Here is a 7,615-nt window from a genome sequence, read left to right as displayed (position 1 = left end):
CTAATCCACCCTTGTGTGAGCTAAGTGTTTTGTGCCATTTTGTGAAGGTTTGAAGAAGGAGAAGAAGCAAGGAACAAGGAGAAGAGGTGTAGTGCAAAGATCCAAGGGCAAATCTGAGTTATTTGAGGTATTTTCGGACTTTCCCTCTTGTTATATGCTTTAAACCTCCATTAGAGCCCTCCTAGGATCTAGTTGATGCTTGTTCCAAGCCTTATGTTTGCATGAATGCCTTAATAAGTCGAGATATCTATAGATCTGAATGATTGGGTGTTGTAGAGCCCAGATCTACTGCCTTTTTGGAGTTACTTTGCATATTAACCATAGATCTACCCACTTTGTGCATCTTTTAGCCTTATTTCCCTTATTCATGAGGTTGTACACGTAAAGTTGGAAACTTTACATGGTAAATCAGCTTATTGGACTCAGATCTATCAATTGTATGTGTTGGATTCAAACAAAATCGAGTAAAAATCAGTTGCATGGCGGCAACTCGGCGAGTCGGGAAGAACGACTCGGCGAGTTGGGTCGCGAGTCCCCGATTCCTTCATTTTTATCAGTGTCGAGTGGATCCAGTGAGTTAGAGAGTGGACTCAGCGAGTTGAGAGTAGACTCAGTGATGGAGGGACTCGGCGAGTTGTTCATACAACTCGGCGAGTCCAAGGCAATCTTCTTAAGCTCAAGAACAACTCGTCGAGTTGTTCATAGGGACTCGGCGAGTCGGATGAAGATTGTCTGAGTTCTTGGATCGGGAGAGTACTCGTCCAGTCGATGCCATAATCGACGAGTAGCAGCGAGTTGAGTCGAGGAGTGAGGATAGGGACTCGGCGAGTTGGCGGCCCAACTCGGCGAGTCAGGTCAACTATGGGTTGACTTTGACCGAGAGTTGACTTTGTCTGAGAGTTGACCTTGACCTGGGGGTAAAAGAGTCATTTTACCCAGTGCAGTGTTTAGTATTTGATTTAGTATGTTTATGGACTTGTAGCCGGGGAGATACCGGAGCAGCAGCAGTTAGCCCTCAGAGCTATTCACTCAGCAGCCAGTTCACGAGGTGAGTCTCCCTTCAGTAGGAACGGGTCTACGGCCACAATGTCGGCCCGTGTAATTATCAGTAGTTCCGGTCTTTAGTTGATGTAGTAGCTAGCTGGCTTGACGTCTTTGTGATTCAAGCATATTTGTGTTATGTGTTCCGGACTTCGGTCCGATGCAGTTAGTTCTGGATTTCGGTCCGATGCAGTCAGTTCCGGACTTCGGTCCGATGCAGTGAGTTCCGGACTTCGGTCCGATGCAGTTAGTTCCGGACTCCGGTCCGATGCAGTTAGTTCCGGACTCTGGTCCGATGCAGGGGACAAGGTCCCGGTCAGTTCCGGACTTCGGTCCGATGCAGCTAGTTCCAGACCTCGGTCTGATGCAGTGGGCAAGGCCCAGTATGTGATTTATATGTATTGTATGGTATGTGGTAGTTTGGGGGAGCTCACTAAGCTTCGTGCTTACAGTTTCAGTTTTGGTTTCAGGTACTTCCGCTTGTAGAGAGAGGAGCTCGGGATGATGGCATCGCACACACCACAGCTTCAGCTTTTATCCTGGGAGTTGATTGGTTCTTGATTTTTATATAACATGGATATGATACAGTTTTCCGCATAGTGTTTTTTTATTATTATTTTGAGATACATCATGTATGGTTTATGATATGACACTCAGATTATGGTTTTTGGTTATGTTGAAAAACGAAATTTTTGGGTCGTATTTTTGGGACGTTACAAGTTGGTATCAGAGCCCTGGTTTGAGGGATTCGGATACACTTCCGGGTGTATCTGAACTCAAACTAAGGGGGAAATAAAAAGATTTTTTTTTAAAAGGAAAATGTTTTCTAAAAGAATTTTGAAAGTACTTAGAAAGAAAGAGATTTTTAAACAAGATAAGAGTGTGGTGCATGCGATCAGCCGAGCTCAAGTAAGTACTCCCAAATTACCCATACAAGTTATTTGTTCAGTTTCAGTTTCAGTAGAACAGCATGCTAGTATAAGACTAAGGATCTAGGAGGATGCCTTATGTGCCTGCTTTATGTGTTACATCTTTATGAGTATTGCATGCTAGTATTGAGTAGACAGTAGTAGGATAGCCTGTTTAGGTTATGCCTGATAGTATGAGCTTAGCACTGTATGCTAGATCAGTTTCTCGTTTTGAGAATAGTTTTGCCTGAGTATGTTTCCTTATTCCGAATGCTGCTTGCTTCGTGCTTTGGGGGAGTTCTGAGTGATGGAAGTTAGCCATTAGGTGAACACGTTACACCACATGTGATCAGGGTTGAATAATCCCAGAGTGTTGGAACTGGCCCTATTGCGCAGCTCTTGTTTGAGTCCAACCGTTATAGGGACGGGTCTTTTACTTGAAGGATTATCTGATCTTCGTCACATGTGATGGTGTTCAGGTGATGGTTAATTAGCATTATAAGGAGACCTGCAGCAGCTGAGGACTAGTTGAGTTGAGTTTGAGGTTTCCCTGGGGCAAGCCTAGGATGAGAGTAGCAGAGATCAGTAGTAGTAGAAGTGACTTGGTGGAGTCAGGGCAGTTCTTGAAGAAAGTACGGATAGATGTGGAAGGTAGTATGGGCCCGTACTACTGGAAGCAGAGGATCCGTACTCTAATCAAGAAAGGCTGAGACAAGACCAGGAAGCTAGTTGTAGTATCAATGATCCCTCAAGATATTTCTGTTTTCTGATGTAGTTGTGATGTGTTTCAGAATGGTGGTTCTGCGTTCGAGACCAGCAGCCGGCAGCGGAGGTGCCGGGGAGGGATCAGGTTCAGGTTCGGGGGATGAGCGCATGGATGAGCAGACCCGAGAGTTCCTTTCTTCGGAGATTACGCGCATCATTATAGAGCAGACTCCTGTGGTCTTCGGTTCGATCAAGGAGGGGATTCTAGAGCTGATGGATGAGAGATTGGGCACCTTCCGTGCCGAGGTGGCGGCCATGATGGGGACGCGCACCCTTACTTTCAGGGAGTTCAGGGCATGTGGAGCTCCGGACTATCATGGGGCGCGAGACCCCATAGCGAGCACCAGATGGTTGGCGGATGTGGCCAACGCTTTCCGTACTAGCAGATGTCCCGAGGGGGACAAGGTCAGATTGGCGTCCTGTCTTCTGAAGGACAGGGCACGGGATTGGTGGGAGGAGGTTGGACATGCCATTGGGGATGATGCAGCATTGGACGCCATGACCTGGGCTGATTTCTCTACCAGGTTCAGGGCGGAGTTTGCACCGGTCATTGAGGTGCAACAGCTAGCTAGGGAGTTTCAGGACCTCACCCAGACTACAGAGACAGTGGCGGAGATCACCGCCAAGTTCAGGGAGAGGGCTCTTCTCCTTCCTCAGTATGTAGCTGATGAGGAAATGAAGAAGGCCCGTTATCATGAGATGTTGCAGAGCGATATCCGCCAGTTTGTGAGCCGGTCCAGCAGTAAAACGCTGGAAGATATGATTGCTAGGGCTCGGGAGAGGGAGATTGATCTTGAGATGGAGAAGAAAAGGAAACCGGAGGCGGTTTCGGGTTCAGGCGGTTCGGGCAAAAAGCCCAAGGTTTCGGATCACAGATCTAGGAGTCAGCAGAGCCACGGTCGATGTGGCAAGTGTGGGAGATTGCACGAGGGAGCGTGCAAGGCAGGGAGTTCCGGCTGCTACAAGTGCGGTCGAATTGGGCATTTGAGTAGGGATTGTACGGCCCCTGCTACTGCCGTCGCAGCATCAGATCTTATTTGCTTTCAGTGCAATTAGAGGGGACATAAAAAGTCCCAGTGTCCGAGTTTAGCTGCAGCGGGGAAGGTGGCTGCACCTGCCCCTGCTACCTTGAGGATTACAAATGGCCGGCAGGGCCGAGCTGATGCGCCAGTGGCGAAGAGTAGGGCGTTTCAGATGACAGCAGAGGAGGCGCGAGCGACTCCTGATGTGGTGACGGGGTCGTTCTCGGTGAACGGCATCTCTGCTATGGTATTATTCGATTCGGGGGCTACCCGATCATTCGTATCACTTGCGCTCAGCAAGAGATTCAGTAGAGCTCCAGGGGAGCTGGATTGTCCATTAGAGGTTGAGATAGCGGATGATAGGACCGTGAGGGTCGGCAGAGTGCATAGAGGGTGTTCTCTTCAGTTATTTGATGAGCAGTTTTCAGTGGATCTGGTACCTATTCCCCTGCGAGGGAATAAGGTTATTGTGGGTATGGATTGGCTAAGCCCCAATGGGGCGGTGATTGATTGTGAGCTTCAGCTAGTGAGGGTTCGCACTCCCAGTGGGGGAGAGTTGGTGATTCAAGGCGAGAGGCCACAGCGAGGACCGACCTTTTGTTCCGCCGCAAGGGCGAGGCGCTATGTTCAGCAGGGTTGCACCGGTTTTGTAGCTTACGTTTTGGATGCCCGGGAGAAGGGCAAGTCGACAGTTGATGATGTTCCTATTGTTCGAGACTACCCGGACGTGTTTCCTGAGGATTTGTCGGGGATACCTCCTGAGAGACAGGTTGAGTTCAGGATCGACCTCATCCCTGGTGCGGCTCCGATAGCCAAGGCACCGTATCGATTAGCTCCCCCTGAGATGCAGGAGTTGTCTACGCAGCTGCAGGAGCTGTTAGACAAGGGTTTCATTCGGTCGAGCAGTTCGCCTTGGGGAGCGCCGATCCTGTTTGTGAGGAAGAAGGATGGGTCGCATCGTATGTGTATTGATTATCGGGAGTTGAATAAGGTAACGGTGAAGAACCGTTACCCACTCCCGAGGATAGATGATTTGTTTAATCAGCTTCAGGGAGCGTCTAGGTTCTCCAAGATCGATCTACGCTCCGGATATCATCAGATGCGGGTTAGAGATGAGGATGTACAGAAGACTGCTTTCAGGACCAGGTATGGTCATTACGAGTTTATGGTGATGCCATTTGGGCTCACCAATGCTCCAGCCGCGTTCATGGATCTCATGAACCGCGTGTGTAGGCCGATGCTGGATTGGTCAGTGATAGTGTTCATAGATGACATCTTGGTATATTCCAAGACGCAGGAGCAGCACGAGGAGCACCTGCGGGAGGTGCTGGAGGTTTTGAGGAGGGAGAGACTTTTTGCAAAGTTCTCCAAATGTGAGTTCTGGTTGCGCGAGGTGCAGTTCCTTGGTCACCTCGTCAACCAGAAGGGTATTCTGGTAGATCCGGCCAAGATAGAGGCCGTGATGCAGTGGGAGGTCCCGAAGTCTCCATCTGAGATTCGGAGCTTCCTAGGGTTGGCAGGGTATTATCGGAGATTTATTCAGGATTTCTCCAAGATAGCAGTGTCGCTCACCCGACTGACCAAGAAGTCAGTGGTATTTCGTTGGGGTCCGGAGCAGCAGACAGCATTCGAGACCCTCAGGCAGAGATTGTGCGAGGCTCCGATCCTTACCTTGCCAGAGGGAGTAGAGGACTTTGTAGTCTATTGTGATGCCTCGATCACAAGTTTGGGAGCAGTTCTGATGCAGCGAGGCCATGTGATAGCTTATGCCTCGAGACAGTTGAAGCCTCACGAGGCTAATTATCCTACCCATGATTTGGAGCTGGGGGCAGTTGTGTTTGCCCTCAAGATTTGGAGGCATTACCTTTATGGGGTCCGTTGTACTATATACACGGATCACAAGAGTTTGAGGTATCTTATGGATCAGCCGAGTCTGAATATGAGGCAGAGGAGGTGATTGGATGTGCTAAAGGATTACGACTGTGAGATCCTATACCATCCAGGGAAGGCCAATGTGGTGGCCGATGCCCTAAGCCGCAAGGTGTCGGCGGCCCCTATCAGGGATCTATGTTTGAGGATGACAGTGATCACTCCGTTGTTGGAGCGGATCAAGGAGGCTCAGGTAGAGGGTCTCAAGGAGGAGAGACAGAAGTGTGAGAGGATCGTGGGCCGAGTAGCTCCATTTGATTACGACAGTCGGGGTTTGTTGACGCTTCACGGGAGAGTGTGGGTACCGTACTGGGGTGGAGTATGGCAAGTGTTGATGGATGAGGCTCATAAGTCTCGGTTTTCTATCCACCCAGGGGCGACGAAGATGTACCGAGATCTTCGACCCGATTATTGGTGGCCCTGCATGAAGCGGGACGTCGCCTGGTACGTCGAGAGATGCCTGACCTGCCGGAAGGTCAAGGCGGAGCACCAAAGGCCTCACGGCAGGATGCAGCCGTTAGACATTCCCGTGTGGAAATGGGAGGACATTACCATGGATTTTGTCACCAAGCTTCCCCGGACCGCACGTGGAGTGGATTCGATATGGGTAGTAGTGGATCGGTTGACGAAGAGTGCCCATTTTATCCCGATCCAGGAGAGTATATCGGCGGAGAAGTTAGCCGATATCTATGTGCGTGAGATTGTGGCACGTCATGGAGTGCCGGTATCGGTGGTGTCAGACCGAGATGTCCGTTTCACATCCAGATTTTGGAAGCGGTTCCACGACGAGATGGGTACTCGTCTCCTTTTCAGCACCGCTTTCCACCCTCAGACAGACGGGCAGAGCGAGAGGACGATTCAGACTCTCGAGGATATGCTTAGGGCATGTGTCCTAGATTTCGGTGGCAGTTGGGATACGTATCTTCCGTTAGCGGAATTCTCGTATAACAACAGTTATCATGCGAGTATTGATCGACCTCCCTTTGAGATGCTGTATGGGAGGAAGTGTAGGACCCCGATTTGTTGGGGCGAGGTCGGTCAGCGAGTCATTGGGAGCACAGAGGTGGTGCTCAAGACGACCGAGTTGATCCAGCAGGTCCGTAGTAGACTGCAGACTGCTCAAAGTCGGCAGAAGAGCTACGCCGATAGGAGGCGTTCGGACTTGGAGTTCCAGGTGGGGGATATGGTCCTTCTGAAAGTCTCACCTTGGAAGGGTGTCATCAGGTTCCGGAAGAGGGGCAAGCTGGGCCCCAGATTTATTGGTCCTTTCAGGGTTTTGGCCCGGGTGGGTCGGGTTGCTTATCGGTTAGATCTTCCTGAGGAGCTTAGCCAGATCCACAACACTTTCCATGTGTCTCAGTTGAGAAAGTGTCTGGTGGATGAGTCAGCAGTCGTTCCCCTAGAGGATATTCAGGTTGATAGCAGCCTGAATTATATTGAGAGACCGGTCGCAATTCTCGACCGGAAGACCAATACCTTGAGGAACAAGGAAATTCAGTTGGTAAAGGTGCAGTGGCAGCACCAGAAGGGGTCTGAGTGGACGTGGGAGGCTGAGGAGGAGATGAGGGAGCACTACCCAGAGTTATTTGCAGATTCAGCCGTAGCAGACTTCGAGGACGAAGTCTGAGATAAGTGGGGGAGAATTGTAACGACCCGTGTCCGGTATGGTAATTCCTTGGTATTTATTTTGTAGTTTTGCAAGAGGGACTCGGCGAGTTCATAGCCTGACTCGCCGAGTAGGGTCGCAACTTCGAGCACGTGTGAGCCGGGGACTCGGCGAGTCCATATCCCTGACTCGGCGAGTCCATCCGACTGGGTGAAACCCTAAATCCCCGGGTTGCCCACTATTTAAGTCACCTTATAGCCCCATTCTCGCCTCCCTCACCCTGAGAACACTGTGAGAAAGAACCCTAATCCACCCTTGTGTGAGCTAAGTGTTTTGTGCCATTT

The sequence above is a fragment of the Lactuca sativa genome, chromosome 2 (genome assembly GCF_002870075.4).
Source record: "Lactuca sativa cultivar Salinas chromosome 2, Lsat_Salinas_v11, whole genome shotgun sequence".
In the NCBI taxonomy this organism is placed as follows: Eukaryota; Viridiplantae; Streptophyta; class Magnoliopsida; order Asterales; family Asteraceae; genus Lactuca; species Lactuca sativa.
Note: the sequence above shows the minus strand (reverse complement) of the source record.